This window comes from Lithobates pipiens, unplaced genomic scaffold (genome assembly GCF_037356315.1).
Source record: "Lithobates pipiens isolate NorthernLeopardFrog02 unplaced genomic scaffold, aLitPip1_a1.2 Scaffold_8, whole genome shotgun sequence".
Classification (NCBI taxonomy): Eukaryota; Metazoa; Chordata; class Amphibia; order Anura; family Ranidae; genus Lithobates; species Lithobates pipiens.
The window spans coordinates 654,240,465-654,259,804 of record NW_027507903.1 but is presented as its reverse complement, the minus strand read 5'-3'; the positions used below and the strand labels follow the sequence as shown (position 1 = coordinate 654,259,804).

Genomic DNA, 19,340 nt, shown 5'->3' with positions numbered 1-19,340 from the left:
AAAAAAAAAAAAAATTTTTTTTAACTTTTTATTTTTTCACTGTTCTTTTTTTTTAAAAAAAAATTGTCATTTTTATTCCTATTACAAGGAATGTAAAAATCCCTTGTAATAGAAAAAGCATGACAGGTCCTCTTATATATGAGATCCGGGGGGGTCAGAGAGACTCACATCTCATATTTACACTAAAATGCAATTAAAAAAAAAAATTGTCATTTGAAAAAAATAAAAAAAATAAAAATGTCCCTCTAAGAGCTATGGGCAATGACATGGAGACAGGTGGGGGGAGGGGGGGCATCTTCCCCTCACTCGTCTCCATGTCACGCCAGGGACAGGTCCAGATCGCCGTCACGGATCTGGCTCCTAACTCTTTTAGCTGGCTCCTAGATTCCAAGCAAATTTATCAAGCCCTGCTGTATATATGGGCTCTGCACAGTACTACTTCTCTTGTCCTGTATGTCGGGTGTAATTCTCGGTATCTGTTCTTATTCTGTATGTATGGACTCTGCACAGTACCACTTCTCTTGTCCTGTATGTCGGGTGTAATTCTCGGTATCTGTTCTTATTCTGTATGTATGGACTCTGCACAGTACCACTTCTCTTGTCCTGTATGTCGGGTGTAATTCTCGGTATCTGTTCTTATTCTGTATGTATGGACTCTGCACAGTACTACTTCTCTAGTCCTGTATTTCAGGTGTAATTCTCGGTATCTGTTCTTATTCTGTATGTATGGACTCTGCACAGTACTACTTCTCTTGTCCTGTATTTCCGGTGTAATTCTCGGTATCTGTTCTTATTCTGTATGTATGGACTCTGCACAGTACTACTTCTCTTGTCCTGTATTTCCGGTGTAATTCTCGGTATCTGTTCTTATTCTGTATGTATGGACTCTGCACAGTACTACTTCTCTTGTCCTGTATTTCCGGTGTAATTCTCGGTTTTTGCTCTTATTCTGTATGTATGGACTCTGCACAGTACTACTTCTCTTGTCCTGTATGTCGGGTGTAATTCTCGGTATCTGTTCTTATTCTGTATGTATGCACTCTGCACAGTACTACTTCTCTTGTCCTGTATTTCCGGTGTAATTCTCGGTATCTGTTCTTATTCTGTATGTATGGACTCTGCACAGTACTACTTCTCTTGTCCTGTATTTCTGGTGTAATTCTCGGTATCTGTTCTTATTCTGTATGTATGGACTCTGCACAGTACTACTTCCCTTGTCCTGTATGCCGAGTGTAATTCTTGGTATCTGTTCTTATTCTGTATGTATGGACTCTGCACAGTACTACTTCTCTTGTCCTGTATTTCTGGTGTAATTCTCGGTATCTGTTCTTATTCTGTATGTATGGACTCTGCACAGTACTACTTCCCTTGTCCTGTATGCCGAGTGTAATTCTTGGTATCTGTTCTTATTCTGTATGTATGGACTCTGCACAGTACCACTTCTCTTGTCCTGTATGTCGGGTGTAATTCTCGGTATCCCCCAAGATATATGAGCATTATATGTTGGCAAACCCCCCCTCTAAAAAAACAAAACAAAACAAATTGAGCACTAATCTGCATGATTACCCCCTAAGCATAAATTGCCCCTCCTCCCAGTACAAATTGCCCCCTTCCCCGTTGAAATCCCCCTTTCCAATACAAATCTTTGTCCTCTGCATTCCGCAAATGCCCCCCCAAAAAAAAATCTCCCCTCCTAGCACAGACCCCCCCCAATCATCCCTACTAGCACAAATCCCCTCCCCCTCTACCATGTCACCACTTCTAGCACAAACTCCCCACATTCCCCCTCCTAGCACAAATACTCGTCTCCCACCCCCTTCACAATACAAATCACCCTGAATCACCTCTTCTAGATCCCCCCTCAGATGTTCCCTGCTGCCCCCCAAATTCCTCCTCCTAACACAAATGCCCTCCCCCCTCAATCCCCCGTGGTGCCCTCTCACCTCACATGATACCACAGTGCCCAGGGCAGCCGCTCCTCCTGCCCCCCCCCCGCCCGGGCCTGACCTCTCCTATATGGCAGGAGAAAAGAGTGAGTGAGGGGCTTATCTGAACCTAGAAGCCCCCTTTAACAATAGGAGGTCCCCAGATACGGCGCCACCCATGTGAATGAGGACGGGGGGGTGGGGGTACATAGTGCCCCTTCTCATTCACATAAAAAGTGAAAATTCGATTAAAAAACACAGATATCGTTATTGACAAATCCTTTATTACCAATTAGCCCCTCCCCCCCACCCACCGAATGTCCCTCAATGGAAATCCACCATCCATTATATTGACGGATAATGAAGATCTACCTCAATCACAACCAACATCTCACCCCAACCCAGCAAAACAAAACTGATGAGATCCGTTCCTAATGATTGGTGACCCGAATAACGGCCTTGGGGTGACAGCTGAGGATAAATACAGGAGAGCTTCTCATTGGAGGATTACCTTCCTTCATACTTCTCAAATCCATTTCTTCTGGGTTTATATAACCCCAATACAGATTTGGACTGAATACCGGACCACTATATATGACAGCTTCCTCTCTCATTGGTTATTAGGAAAGAAGCGGGTGCCGGCACCTCCTGCACCTCCTGCGTCCCCAGCAACCGTGACGTCACCCAACCTCATTTATTCACCGACTAGGAATCCCCATCCATGTAAACAAACAGGTGGTTATAGTGTCACTGATCGCATGACCATATCTGGGCAATGACATCACTGACCGCATGACCATATCTGGGCAATGACATCACTGATCGCATGACCATATCTGGGCAATGACATCACTGACCGCATGACCATATCTGGGCAATGACATCACTGACCGCATGACCATATCTGGGCAATGACATCACTGACCGCATAACCATATCTGGGCAATGACATCACTGACCGCATGATCATATCTGGGCAATGACATCACTGACCGCATGACCACATCTGGGCAATGACATCACTGACCGCATGATCATATCTGGGCAATGACATCACTGACCGCATGACCATATCTGGGCAATGACATCACTGACCGCATGATCATATCTGGGCAATGACATCACTGACCGCATGATCATATCTGGGCAATGACATCACTGACCACATGATCATATCTGGGCAATGACATCACTGACCACATGACCATATCTGGGCAAAGACATCACTGACCACATGACCATAACATAACATCGTGCCCGGACCTCCGGCAGTCATAGAGATCTGTCCCTCGGTTTTCTCTATGACTCCCATATGGCGGTTTCCTTCTCTGGTGTGGATTGTACGGGGAGCCCGGAGAAGCACCAGAGGGCGGCACTAGGGGGATGTCCCCTCCCACCGCCTGTAAGAATGACCAATCGGCTGATCCCACGCTATGATCTTTCTTATGGTGTGTGGAAAGAACAATATATCTGGATGATGCCTGGAGCTGCGCCCGTCATTCAGATATCACCACTGAGAGTCCATGACGTCATATGATGTTCCTCGGACTCCAAGTGCTTAACCCCTTCAGGCTTCAAGGGTAAAACAAATGTTAATGCCTAAGCACAATTTTGCAACTTTGACATGTATTAGTAAAAGCGTACATATCATCACAACTACATGTGCATCAGTGTGGATTATGCCGTGTTTTTTTTAGGACAAACTGGGCTTTCATTTGGTGGTAAATGGTGATGATATCTCCTGATATTATTTTTATATTATTATCAAAGGAAAACGGACCCCAAATAGTAACCCACATTATTCTGTAAATGTAGCCGTATATTTCTTGTTACCACCAGAGAACAACCCACAATAAATGCCCCTGCTCCTGATGACGGCGGTGATACCACATATGTGGATGTTATACAATAAAACACATTTCTATCAGCGCAGATAATAATGACCTCAATCACTAAGTAGTGAGAAGAGTGATGGGGGATGTTTAGGAATCACAACATTCCAGCCATCCATCCATCCCACCCATGCTCAGAAATACTCTCCCATCATGTATTTGATATATGTTTGAAGGTTTTTATTTAGCGACTTCGTGCCCACGCTATAGCCGAAAGACAAATACAGCGTGGACGCTAACTGCCGGGAGGGTGTCCCTGGACGTCCTCCTGTTTATTCTCTCCCTGCACACCCTCGAGGGCGCGCATCGGGGAAAATCTGTGTTGGCCGTGTCCTTTGGACATGGGCAATCACAGATCGCTGTAAACAGCCAATCACAGCGGCCGTTTACAGTGTGATCGTAGCTGTCAATGAGAGATGATCTCAAATGTAAACATATGAGATCATCTCTCATCGCCGGCTCTCCCTCCTCACACAGAGACAGCGTGGGAGGGGGGAGAGCGACCTGTGCTTTTTTCAGTGAGTGTAAAATATATACACAGTGTTACAGTGCCCACAGTACCCATCAGTGCCATCTGCCAGCCCCATCTGCCAGAGCCATCTGCCAGAGCCATCTTCCATCTGCCAGTGCCATCTGCCAGCTCCATCTGCCACAGCCAGTGCCATCTGCCAGATCTGCCACCAGTGCCATCTGGCAGTGTCACATGTCAGTGCCACATATCAGTGCCATCTGTCAGTGCCACCTGTCGTCAGTGCCACGTATCAGTGTCACCTGTCATAATCACCTGCCACATCAGTGTCACCTGTCAGTGTCATCTGCCACATCAGTGTCACATATCAGTGCCATCTGCCAGCTCCATCTGCCACAGCCAGTGCCATCTGCCAGTGCCAGTGCCATCTGCCAGTGCCAGTGCCATCTGCCAGAACCATCTGCCAGTGCCATCTGCCACCAGTGCCATCTGCCAGTGTCACGTGTCAGTGCCACGTATCAGTGACATCTGTCAGTGCAACCTGCCACATCAGTGTCAGCTCTCATCTGTGTCACCTGTCAGTGTCATCTGCCACATCAGTGTCACATATCAGTGCCATTTGTGATCTCTAAGAATGTCACAAAGGTTATATTCAGCTGAGGAGGCATGCGATATTCTTGCAGCCGACGAGAGCAACGGGGAGCTCTCTGCTTCGGATTCTTCCTCATATTCAGATTCTGAGTCTGACATGAACTACGGGCCTGTCCTCAGCAGTGGTACAATGACAGCGTCAGAGGAGGAAGATGAGAGTCCGCCCGTCAGATGAAGGCGTACTGGTGAGGAGGCAGTGCCATCCACCAGCACCGCAGTGCCATCCACCAGCACCGCAGTGCCATCCACCAGCACCGCAGTACCTCGGCAAAGGCCAAGTACCAGTGGGGTGTCACCTCAGCCCGAAAGGGTTAAGTCCCATGCCAGCCTTCCCTATTCCCTTCAGAACCCCTTGTGGCTTCCTCCTAATTCAGGAGAAGCTATCATTCCCCCTTTCACTGCCCACCCAGGAGTCCAGGTGGACACAGAACATTTTTCCCCGATAGACTTTTTCCATTTAATTTTTACTGAGGACATGCTTGCATCGATTGTGGCCCAGTGCAACCTGTATGCCCAACAATTTATAGCAAGTAATCCAAAGTCCTCTTTGTGTGCGGAAACATCCAGACATAACCCGGCCCTGCAATGTGATATAAATAGTTGCTGTCATGGTTGTCCGCATAACTTTTTTCAGGGGGCATTATTATATGGTCTGGTCATGTGATCTTACCTGTGTCAGTCAACGGCGGCTGCAGGGGAGAAAGTGCTTGGCAACGGGCAGTGGCGGCTGGTGCTCAAAATTTTTGGGGGGGCACAAACAAACTGAAAAAAACCCCATCAAACGCAGTCTCACTGTGTGCCATCAAACGCAGTCTCACTGTGCCCCATCACATGCAGCCTCACTTGCTTACCTTACAGGTAGCTTCACTCGGGCTTTGCATTCCATGGAGCTGCTGACGTCACTTCCGGTTCCCCTCTGGATAAGGGAAACCAGAAGTAACCTCCTAATTTGAACAACAAAGCTCCCGCCCGTACTAATACTACGGGCGGAAGCTGTTCAGTGCTTTGGAATGCACTGCAAAGCAGGTTAAAAGCCGGCAAATGAAGAGCCTCGTCTGCAATCTTGTGGTTGCATTTACGTGGCGCTTCCCATAGTTTACTGTGTCCGGCACCCAAACACAGTGCACTTAAAGAACATTTTTTTTTCTATTTTATTTTTTGTAAAAGGGACTTTAAAAAAAATTAAATAAATTGTGACTGCTGGGTGAGGGGGCGGCGCAAATGCACCCCCTATGGATGGGGCGCCACTGGCGATGGCTGATAAAGCCTGAAGAGGTGATGCCACTCATAGGTTCACAGTTGTTATTGGTGCTCCCTCCTCTCCTCTGTATACGCTGCTGGATCACACAGGTGAGATAACATGACCAGAATGGAACAGTCTGAAAATAGGTTAGTCTGCATAGGTGTTAGGTTAGGGTAAGAGGGCAGGGGAAGATTTTAAGGCTAGCGTAAGCTAGAATTCTACTTTCAATCTACCCTCCCTATCGTGGCTTGTGGCAGTGTTAAAGCAGAGCTCCACCCAAAGGGGAAGCTCCAATTGTTTGTACCCTCCCCCTTCCACTGCCACATTTGGCACTTTTTGGAGGAGAGAGTGTACCTGGTTTTGCTGTGGCGATCTAAGCCACATGCAAAATATGCTGCGAGCGACCACAGCAAGTGAAGGTATAAATAAATATACAATTAGGCAATCAATCAATTACACACAAAAAAAACAACACCAGCATGGTGCAGCATTGGCTTAAGCCAGTGGAAATTGTAAAATCTATATGGACACCATAGCATCTTTATGATGTTGTGCCAATACAGCTGCTTTTCTGCCCATATAAATGCTGGTGTGCCTCTATATGGGTGCAACAGCATCTATATAGGCACAATAGCAGTTATATGGGCGCAATGGCATAAAGATGATATTCTGTCAATACTGTATAATTCCTATTGTGGCCATACAAATGCTACTGTCTCCTATTGTGCCCAGTGATACTGACCTTGCAGTACTGCCAGTGCCGGGACAAGGTTATCTGGTGACCGGGGCGAAGATGCTAAACTGTGCTAAAATTTGTGTGTCTTTAGTTAGCCTAAAATACAGATTTCTTGTAAAATATTAACAGCTACATACAGAATGCCCAAAATGATTTATACTGAGTGAGAGAGAGATTTTTAGACATTTGTAACTGACCTTAAAGAATATGTAACTGATCACATGCTTGGTCAGAAATGAATTCTTGCAGACACTCACCGTCTTTGCAGTCAAAACATGTAGCCTTAAAAATGTCCATTACAGATTTGTAATGAGCCTGGAAATTAGTAGAATTGTCCTTGTCTGGGGTCGTATCAGAGTTGCTGGATACTGATAAGTAGGGGTGAGCTTGATGTTCGGGTCAAACATGAGTTTGACTCGAACATTGGGTATTCACAGAAGAACAAACATTATGGGGCGTTTGTGGGAAATTTGTGCGGAACGCCCCACAATGCACTGTGAGATCGCAGTGAATTGCTGTATGATGATTGGCCAAAGCATGCACCTGACCTGCATGCTTTGGCCAATCCCAGCGCCCTCTGCTAAGAGAGCCATATTTGGCCAAAGGCAGGGTGTCTTTGGCCAATCATGGCTCGCGGGGACTAAGTCTATACCCCACGCTATATAAGGCTGCCTGCATGTCGGCCCCGTGTAGTGTTGTTGGCGTGGATGGAGAGCTTGATTTAGATTAAGCAAGCAGATTATTTAGTTAGTGGCAGTGTGTGTGTGTGTGTATATATATATATATATATATATATATATATATATATATATATATATATATATATATATATATATATATATATATATATATATATATATATATATATATATATACATACATACATACATACATACATACATATACTCGGCAACCAGTCAGTATAGCTTATGTCTAAAGTGCATTCAGTGGTGTACTATTTCTAATCTACTTCAGGCGGTGTATTTGAGATTTTATATATATATATATTGTAATGTTCGGGGGACCAGGTAGACCGCAGGACACAGGCTTTTCATACAACAAAGGGTTTATTAACTTAAATAGCTTTACAGCAGCCAAAAACAAAAGGAAAAAGATTTGTAGTCTCACCGACTTGCAAAGTCCAGAACAGCTGTCCTTATCAGAAACAGAGCTTGGTCTTGATGGCAGGTAGCTTCCCCTGCCAGGAGCCTTCCAAACAGGACACTGCTGTCCACTTCATTTGCTGCAACCCAAAACAAACGCCAAACACCATCCACCATGTGTTCTCCACTCCTCCACACACACCTACCACTTCCTGTCTTGTTTTTTAAAGGCACTCCCTTAACAGGTGGGTTAATCAATTTTATTCATTTAAAAAGACCACAACCCAAACAGAGGGGAAATATAGCGTCCTTCCAGGACCCAGCCACGGCGTCCTGTACATATCCCCCCCCTGTGCCCCAACGCCAAGGAGGTGGAGGCAACAGTGGAGCTCAAACAATGGACTCGGGAGAGGGCATCTGCATTTTGATGCAGTCTCCCGGGCCTATGCTCCACTACAAATTTAAATTCCTGGAGTGCCAGGAACCACCGGGTAACCCTGGCATTAGTCCCTTTTCCCTGTCTCAGCCATGTTAAAGGGGCATGGTCAGAAATCAACCTAAACTTCCTTCCCAAAAGGTAATATCTGAGGGATTCCAGAGCCCACTTAATGGCCAGACACTCTCGTTCAATTATGGCATAGTTTTTCTCCGCTGGTGTTAACTTCCTGCTGAGGAAGACTATCGGGTGTTCCTCGCCATGAATAACCTGTGACAACACCGCTCCCAATCCTACATCGGAAGCATCAGTCTGGACAACAAATTCTTTTGAAAAATTGGGTGTTACAAGGACAGGGTGTTGGCACAGCGCCGCCTTGAGCTCCAAAAAAGCCTTCTCAGCGTCTGCATTCCACTCCACCATGACCGATTTCCGACCCTTAGTCAGATCGGTCAACGGAGCCGCCAACGTGGCAAAGTTGGGTACAAACCTCCTGTAGTATCCCACTATGCCCAGGAATGCACGTACCTGCTTTTTTGTGAGGGGGCGGGGCCAATTCTGTATAGCCTCTATCTTGTTGACCTGAGGTTTCACTACCCCTCTACCCACGATATAACCCAGGTATTTCACCTCCTCCATTCCCAAAGCACATTTTTCAGGGTTTATTGTAAACCCCTCCTTCCAAAGAGAGTCCAGCACTGCCTGCACTTTGGGCAAATGTGATTCCCAGTCTTTGCTAAAAATGACTATATCGTCCAAGTACACTGAGGCATACTTCCGGTGAGGTCGTAAAATCCTATCCATTGCTCTCTGGAACGTGGCTGGAGCAGTTTGCAATCCAAAAGGCATCCTTTTGTACTGAAAACTCCCCTCTGGGGTAGAAAAAGCTGTTTTCTCTCTAGCGGCCTTAGTCAACGGTATTTGCCAATACCCCTTGGTAAGGTCTAAGGTAGTGATATACCTGGCTGGACCTAGTCTCTCGATAAGCTCATCTACCCGGGGCATGGGGTAGGCATCAAACCGGGAAACTTCATTAAGTTTCCGGAAATCATTGCAAAATCGCAGAGTCCCGTTGGGCTTCGGTACCAACACAATCGGGCTCGACCACTCACTCTGCGATTCCTCAATAATCCCTAGGTCTAACATCTTTTTTACTTCCTCTGAAACGGCCTTCCTTTGAGCCTCTGGGATGCGGTAGGGCCGGACAAAAACTTTGACTCCTGGTTCCGTGATAATATCATGCTCTATGACACTAGTGAGCCCTGGCAAGTCTGAAAATTTTTCTTTATTTCTCTGCAAGAACTCCTTTGCCTGCTGACTTTGGGTTTTAGACAGGGTATTTGCTACTTGGACACTCTCCACCCCAACCCGAGGCTCAAGTTTTGTACTAGCCAGGGAGGTCACTGGTTCCCTGTCTGTCCAGGGCTTTAGCAAGTTTACATGATATATCTGGAAGGGTTTCCTCTTGCCTGGCTGGTGGACTCTATAATTTACCTCTCCCACTTTTTCTACAACCTTGAAAGGGCCTTGCCATCTGGCCAAAAACTTACTTTCCACAGTGGGAATCAACACTGCTACTCGATCCCCCACTTGGAAGTTCCTAATTTTGGCTGCCCTATTATAGACCCGTCGTTGAGCCTCCTGGGCTTTTTGTAAGTGTTCCTTAACTAGCGGCATCACCGTTCGGATCCTCTCCTGCATTTGAGAGACATATTCAAGAACACTTTTATGCTGAATTGGTTCACTTTCCCATTCTTCTTTAACAAAGTCCAGTAATCCACGAGGTCTCCGCCCATATACCAATTCAAAAGGCGAAAACCCAGTGGAGGCCTGGGGCACTTCTCGGATAGCAAACAGGAGAGCTGGTAACAGGCAGTCCCAGTCTTTCCCATCCCTTTGTACCACTCTCTTGAGCATAGACTTAAGGGTCTTATTAAAACGTTCTACCAATCCATCTGTTTGGGGATGGTAGACCGATGTGCGCAGCTGTTTAATCCGGAACAGTTTACATACATCAGCCATAACCTTCGACATAAACGGGGTGCCCTGGTCTGTGAGAATTTCCTTGGGAAAACCTGTCCGTGTAAACAACTGGAATAACTCCCGTGCAATAGCCTTAGAGGAGGTATTCCGCAGGGGTAGCGCCTCAGGATATCGAGTGGCATAGTCGAGGATCACCAGTATGTAAGAATGACCTCGAGCCGACTTTACCAAGGGACCCACTATATCCATGGCTATCCTCTCGAATGGGACCTCAATTATGGGCAGAGGGACCAACGGGCTCCGGAAATGGGTCGCCGGAGCGGTCAACTGACAGGTGGGACAAGAGGTACAGTATCTTCTTACCTCTGCTTTCAAGCCTGGCCAGTAAAACCGGTCGGCGATCCGTGCCTCCGTCTTTTCAACTCCCAGGTGTCCCCCTAAAACATCATCATGGGCCAGTTCCAGGACCTTGCGTCTATACTGTTGGGGTACCAATAATTGTTCTACCACATTTTCTCTCACTTTAGTAACCCGATAAAGCAATTCATTACATATTGAAAAATGTGGCCACCGCTCATTAGCACCTGGCTCTTGGGGCTCCCCATTTATAACTACAACCTGTTCCCGTGCCCTGGCCAAAGTGGGGTCCTGCATCTGGGCAGTACCAAATGTCCCCTGGGGAACACCCAAATCTGGCAAGTCAGGGGTAGAGGCCATTTCCTCATCCTCTTCCCCCAGCATTACCTGAAGCGGGGAAGGTTCCCCCCCCTCAGTGTTCAGGTAGGTCTGAGAACCCCACATATTGACATCCTTAACAGTATCAGCACTATTTTCATCATTATTAACAAAAGTCTTGGCGTTTTTATCAACTGGGTCCATATTACGAATATGTGGCATCTCAGGGTTATTACCCTCAACAACAGGAACAGAGGGACTAGTTTCTTCCCAGTCTCTGGACCTTTCAGACAGTTCTCCTTGTCTCCAAAGTTTTGTAAATAACGGACAGTCACGTCCTATGATAACGTCATGTACCAAGTTCTTTACCACCCCCACCTCTTGAGTACCAGTGCCACATGCTGTGGAGATGGACACCGAGATGAGAGGGTACTCTCTAGTGTCCCCATGAATGCACACAACCCGCAACCTTTTGCTTACCGGACCGATCTTCCCAATTACTCTAGGGTGAACCAGGGTTATCATGCTTCCAGAGTCCAGCAAAGCCTGTGCAGGGTGGTGGTTCACTTGGACTTCACACTCAAACTTCCCCTCTCCAAGGTCAAGATGTGTTGTACACGCTTTATGGGCATAAAAAGACCCCCTCCGAAGAACCCCGCATTCCATGGGTTCTTCCTGCAATGGGCAGTGGGCCCGGGTATGGCCCCAGGCATGACATCGCCAACATTGTACATCCCCTCCTCTCCGATCAGGAACAGGTCGCTGAGGGGGTAACGGGTGTGACTCTTGGCCTTCTGGGGTGTTGGTTCCAGGGCTCCTGGGGACATCCTTTCGAAGGGCGGCAGTTGGTCGGAAGGGCCGTGGCAGACTGGGCCCTTGACGCTTGGTGGGGCCAAGCAGATCCTCCACCACCGTGTATCGTTCCACCATCTCAACAAGGCAGTTTGCGGTTTTGGGGTCTCCATGGCTGACCCACCGTTGAAGGTCATCTGGCAGTGACCTTAAGTATCGGTCCAGCACGACCCGCTCCACAATTTGGGGGCCAGACAACACTTCGGGCTGCAGCCATTTTTTTACTAGTTGCACCAGGTCATGCATTTGAGATCGCGGTGGCCGGTTTGAACGATACTTCCATTGGTGCACTCGTTGGGCCCGAACGGCCGTAGTCACCCCCAACCGAGCCAGTATTTCTGCCTTTAGTTTTTGATAATTTTTAGCATCTTCTGGTGGTAGGTCAAAATAGGCTTTTTGAGAATCTCCGGTGAGGAAAGGAGCAATTAAGCCGGCCCACTGGTCCTGGGGCCACCCTTCTCTCTCTGCCGTCCTCTCAAATGTTGCCAGAAACGCCTCTACGTCATCACTCAGGGACAACTTCTGCAAAAAATGGCTTGCCCTTATGGTCACCTGGTTGCCAGGGGCAACGGCCACTTGTTCACGGCCCTGCGAAAGCTGCTGCACTGCTTCTTTTAAGGCCGCCATCTGAGCCTGCATAACCTCTTGTTGGGTCGCTAGCTGGGCTGCTAACTGGGCCACCAACTCGTTGTGGTGCGTTTTTTGTACCTCCAGCTGGGTTGCTAAGCGCTGATTAGCTTCTTCATGGCGAGTCTGCGCTTGTATATTAGCTAAGGACAGCTGTTTAATTAGCTCCTCCATTGTTTCAGCTTTCAACAGTTGTGCAGCTTTAACACAGGACATAAATTCACTGTACTGTCCCTTTAAATGTCAGTTCAGATCCAATGCAGCAAAAAAAAAAAAAAAAATATAGCAAGAAAACGCCTGTTACTTTGTCCTGCCCGCATTCGAGCACCACTTGTAATGTTCGGGGGACCAGGTAGACCGCAGGACACAGGCTTTTCATACAACAAAGGGTTTATTAACTTAAATAGCTTTACAGCAGCCAAAAACAAAAGGAAAAAGATTTGTAGTCTCACCGACTTGCAAAGTCCAGAACAGCTGTCCTTATCAGAAACAGAGCTTGGTCTTGATGGCAGGTAGCTTCCCCTGCCAGGAGCCTTCCAAACAGGACACTTCTGTCCACTTCATTTGCTGCAACCCAAAACAAACGCCAAACACCATCCACCATGTGTTCTCCACTCCTCCACACACACCTACCACTTCCTGTCTTGTTTTTTAAAGGCACTCCCTTAACAGGTGGGTTAATCAATTTTATTCATTTAAAAAGACCACAACCCAAACAGAGGGGAAATATAGCGTCCTTCCAGGACCCAGCCACGGCGTCCTGTACAATATATATATATATATATATATATATATATATATATATATATATACACTGTATATACAAACACACATACACAGTGTAGCCTATACCTACAGTGCATTCCATGGTGTACCGTTTCTACTACTTTTCTGGTGGTCTACATGGTCCACAATACTGTGCAACCATAGAACAGTTGCTACTACTTTTCTGGGGGTGTACACAATACAGTGCAGTGTGCCAAACAAAATATACATCATGTTCGGAAGGCCACCAAGGAAAGGGAGACGCTCACAGGCCACTGAAAGAGGGCAAGCAGGCTCTGTGTCTACAGTCAACAGTGCTGAACATGGTGGATCCTCTGCAGGTGGCCGTGGGGCACGCTTGTCCTTTTTATTTTTTTTTATTTTTTTTCTGCTGCTGGCCATGTTATTGAGCCAGAACATACAGAATAGTTGGTGGAGTGGATAACAAAGCCGTCCTCATCCTCTGTCACCCAGGCTCAGAGTAGTTTGCCTTCCAATGCAGATGCCAAAGCGGCCTATTCCATCGGCTCCATGTCAACAGTCACTCCTTCCCTAGCTCCACCATCATGCATGGAGGAGTCCCCCGAACTATTTGACCATAGTATCGGGTACATGCTGATGTAGTTATTGGCCTTAAAATGGGTATGGGGGCCCAGGGCCCACCCTAAGTGACATATATCAATGTCACCAATTTGGACAACCCCAAAAAGGAAACAAGGAGAACTGCCTTTAAACATGCACAATTGCTGAAAAGCTAGTAACTTGGGAGGGGGGGGGGGGGGGGTTACTCTGCCTGTAAATTGGTGCATTTGTAGCATGTACCCAAAATGCTGCTTCACAGATGTACGGCTTTAGAGAAAAGTTAGGCCTCGTGTACACCGCTGCTGGTAAATGGACATTCAGAGGCAGTTGGATATTTATTTTATGTTATCTTATGTGTACATGTACACAGGTTCATTTAATGTTGTTTTTAGGCAGTTGCATTTAGGGGCTTTTCTTTGAAGGCAAAAAAATTAGTTCAGGCGCCAAAGTTTCTGACGTTTCAGACTCCAAACGCGGTACTGGCATTTAGCCGCATTTTTATTTACAAGCGTTTTTAAAGGTGCCCTATCTTTTTTTTTTTTTTTTACATCACAAAACTTAAAAATGATAGCAAATGATGAAAAAACACAAAAAAAATGAAAAATATTTCAAAGGTGGCAATGGACATGAGAGAAATTATCAGGGAAACTACACAACTGTATATACATGTTGGAAAAATATCCTACAAACATGCTCTACGCAATCAATGGATGAGTCCGGTAGCGATGAACTCTGGTCCTCGCACGCAATTTCCGACGTCTTTCCAGCCTCATCAACAGCAATGTCAGGAGCATTTCCTCACATATACTCATTATGGGATCCATAGTAAAAGCACCAAAATTGAGGTAGATACAAGTACACTGCTGCTCCTCACTCTGGTCTCACAGATTGGCTGAAATAGTTAAATAATACAGTTTTTTGTGCTTTGGGAGGGTCTTATGATGTTATCTTAAATAAATGCTCCTAGACACGAACGCTGCAAAACGCAACTAAACGCAGCATGCAAATGTCGGTTTCAAGCTGTCAAAAAATCGTTCAGAAGAGGTTGCCTCAGCACCCCGTTTACATTAGGTCTTACAAATCTACATTGCAGCTGCAAGATTTTAACACCAAAAAAATAGCCTGCCCCCAATACATACAAGGTCATTTGGGTCTGTTAAGGCTTATAATGAGAACCCCCACGTGAAAAATCCCACCAAAACTACGAACAAACCCCTAGCCAAACACACAGCAAGCCAGCCCATAAAAAGGGGGTGAATGCTTGGGGGCAGGAAGGGCTCAGGAACCCCAAAAGTAAACTTTTTTTTTTAAACAAAATCACAAAACATAAACACACCAAAATGCAAAAATAGTTATAATTCCATGGAATTTTTTTTATTTTTTATAAACAGATGTGCAGAAATAGTTACTTAACCCCTTCCCGCCGAGCGTACGCAGATGTGCGTACTCGGCTTCCGGGGGGTATACCGGGATGATGCCCGTACCTGCAGGCATCATCCCAGTACCGTTTTGTTCAGCTGGCGATTGGCTATCCAGGCATAACAACTGATGTGGCTAAAAGCCGCTCGGCTGTTATGCCGGAGGAGCGGGAGGGGACGACCCCCTCCCGCCGCCTCCCGCCGCTGTTACTGGTGCTCCCGATCGAGCGGGAGCACCGATTCAAAATCTGCTGCCTTCGGCTGCTGGGCAGGGACTGGAACGAAGCCATAATCGGCTTCGTTCCAGTCTTCTCGTCGTAAACACGGAAGCGACGTCATGACGTCACTTCCCGTTTACTCGGCTGCCAATGGCGCCGGTTTAAAAAAAATATCCGGTATTCAGAATCACCGTTTTCGGCGATCTGAATACACTGAAGTGTAAAGGAGGGGTGGGGGGTCTTTTAGACCCCCGATCCCTCCATAAAGAGTACCTGTCACCACCTATTACTGTCACAAGGGATGTTAGCATTCCTTGTGACAGCAATAAAAGTGATCAATTTTTTTTTTTTTTTTTTTAAAACAATTTAGTCATTTTAAAAAAAATAAAATAAGTAAAAAAATAAAAAAAATTTTTTTAAAGCGCCCGCCATCCCCGCGAGCTCGCGAAGCAAAGAAAACGCATATGGAAGTCGCGCCCGCGTATGTAAACGGTGTTCAAATCACACATGTGAGGTATCGCCGTGATCGTCAGAGCGAGAGCAATAATTCTAGCACTAGACCTCCTCTGTAACGCTAACCTGGTAACCGTAAAAAAAAAAATTAAAGCGTCGCCTATTGCGATTTTTAGGTACCCTACTTTGTCGTCAATCCACAAGTGCGCGCAATTATAAAGTGTGACATGTTTGGTATCTATTTACTCGGCGTAACATTATCTTTCACATTATGCAAAAAAATTGGGCTAATTTTACTGTTTTTTTTATTCATGAAAGTGTCCCTTTTCCCAAAAAGTTGCGTTTAAAACACCGCTGCACAAATACCCTGTGACATAAAATATTGCAACAATCGCCGTTTTATTCTCTAGAGTCTCTGCTAAAAAAATATATATAATGTTTGGGGGTTCCAAGTAATTTTCTAGTAAAAAATATGGATTTTAACTTGTAAACACCAAATTCCAAAAATAGGCTGAGTCATGAAAGGGTTAATTAGAAACAGAATAATTAAATATTCAAACATAATCTATAATCTGATGTGACAACCCCCGATTGTTGATCCATGGCGTACAAAAAAAAGGGAACAAAAGTATAATCTGAAAAGGGGGAAAAAACAGAAGAAAAAGAGAACAGAAATAGGAAGAAAAAAGAAAGAAGGAAGGATAAAAAGGAGAAAAGATAGGAAAAAGAAAAAAGGGGAAGAGAAAAAATATAAAAATTAAAATGGGGAAGGAAGAATGGACAAATAATAAGAATATACCAATATTAAATGCTGGACTGTAGGCTAGATCTGGGTAAAGCACAGATTTACATTGTATTGGAAGGAGAACATATACAGCGATCAATAACTATAAAAAAAGACTTGAAGCTTATATATTCATTTAACCCTGGAAAAACGGTTGTGTCCAAATTGTGAATCCACTTAGTCTCAAATTGGAGTAATCTGCTGTCAATTCCGCCACTTCTAGCATGTATTGGTACATGTTCTAGGGCAGCGAATGTGACCGCATGCGGATCATAGTTCTGTTGTGCTCCAACATGTGTGTTGATAGCTGTTGTTGTGCTTCATTTGTACATAGGTTTAATGTGATCTCTAATACGAACATGAAAGGGTCGTTTCATCTTGCTAACGTAGTAGGAACCACATCGGCAAGTAGCTAAGTATATGATACCCACTGTCTTGCAAGTTACTCAATGTCTAATTGTATGAGTAAGTCCATTGGGAAGAAAAAGTTTTATGTAAATAAAATTGACTGACATTTTATGTAATCTTTCTTGTAATCTTGTACCTCTTGGCACCGCTATAATCCCCTTTCTCTATTCCCATTTACAAACATTTTGTCCAATAATTGGGATGAGGTGCCATATATATTGAGGATTTCCAGCCATACTACTTTTTTCATGTGGCCTTGTTTGGTATAGGATGGGGTTGGGTGATCGCTCTTCTCGCCCCTTTCCTAGCTGCCCCTGATTTGCTCTGAAAAAAGATGTGGTTTGAATTGGTGAAGGCAACTCACAGCCTTTGGAGAATGGAGTGGAGTGTGGAGTTAAAAGCAAAAGTTAGCCCATGGAAATCCAAGGGGTTGGGGGGAGGGGGGGACAAGAGCATTGGAGAATGGAGTGTGGAGTTCCCCTTTAAAAGCATTAGAGGGGGAAGGTTAAATGCCCCTTTAGGAGAATCTAGAGGAGCGAGAGTCTTTTTACATAATTTTAACAAGGTGCATTTCACATGTTGGCAACGTAACACGCTAACATGACCTGTGTGCAAATCTCCTTAAAAAATAAATAAAGGTGAAACAGCGTAAAAATGTAAGGTTTAGAGGTGCGCCCGTTCAACCCACAAAATTGCATTTGCGTTGCTTGACATTTACTAAGATTTTGGCCGCGCACTGAACAAACACATTTAAATGAGCACAAGAGCCGCTTGCGCATGCACAGTGCATACATTGATCTCACGCAGTTCCAAACATACTTGCAGGCACAGCAGGTTTTCTCTGAAAATTTTACTTTTTCATTCTATTTTGGGCATATTTGTTACTTGGGCAGTTGTTACTAAACTTCCCCACATCACCCCATAATATTGGCACCTCCATCTTCTGTTAATATTTAATTGAAGATGCCGTGAGCCATGTCCATAGTGGCGCTCAGATTGCATTCTCCAATGCTCCAAGATCACTATAGTAAATGGGGGATTGGTGACCTGTTCCTGGCGCACTGTTTTGTAAATTGGAAAATATGCATTGTGCCTCACCATGCGCCTCTTCTAATGGCACACAGCATTCATAAATCAGCCCCTTTGTTCTCATGTCACACTTTTGTATTTCATTTGCTGGACTTGTAATTTTTTTTCAATAAATATCTAATATAAAAATAAATCCTCTTTATACCAGTGTTGTGTGAGGACCATTATAACACATGGGGCGTTATTTACGAAAGGCAAATCCACTTTTCACAACAAGCGCACTTGAAAATACAGTCACTGTAAAGCCGAGGGGGACATGCAAGGAAAATAAAAAAAACAGCATTTTAGCTTGGACATGATTGGATGATAAAATCAGCAGAGCTTCCCCTCATTTCAGGTCTTCCCCTCAGATTTACAGCGACTGCACTTCCAAGTGCACTTGTAGTGCAAAGTGGATTTGCCTTTCATACATAACCCCCATTGTCTGTTGGATTAAATGTGTCTTTGTAACTAATTGCTCTGTATGCAAACTTTCCCTTCACAGCCGACTCCAATGCCGTGTGCACACGATCGGACATTCCTACAACAAAATCCATGTTTGGTTTTTTTCCAACGGATGTTGGCTCAAACTTGCCTTGCATACACACGGTCACACAAAGTTGGTCAGAATTTCCAAACATCAAGAACGCGGTGACGTACAACACGTACGACAAGCAGAGAAAATGAAGTTCAATAGCCAGCACGGCTCTTCTGCTTGATTCTGACCATGCGTAGAACTTTGTGTGTCGGAATTGTGTACACACGATCGGAATTTACAACGGATTTTGTTGTCGGAAAATTTAAGATCCAGATCTCAAATTTTGTGTGTCGGAAATTCCGATGGAAAAAGTCCAATGGAGTTTACACATGGTCGGAATTTCCGACAACAAGCTCTGATCGCACATTTTCCGTCTGAAAGTCCTACTGTGTGTACGCGGCATAGAGTCTTTGTAGTTTTATAACATTTGTAACCTGCGGTTCATCAGAAGGTTATTCTCCTTCAGAATTCATATGATTAATTATAATTTAATATCATAAAACCTGACATATCA

At 45.2% G+C, this 19,340-nt stretch overlaps 1 protein-coding gene across 2 annotated transcripts in view; it reads left to right on the top strand.

The window, feature by feature from the left end:
- Positions 1–19,340, top strand: part of LOC143961722 (NACHT, LRR and PYD domains-containing protein 12-like) — a 164,480-nt gene that overhangs the window by 9,660 nt on the left and 135,480 nt on the right. The window lies entirely within an intron of this gene.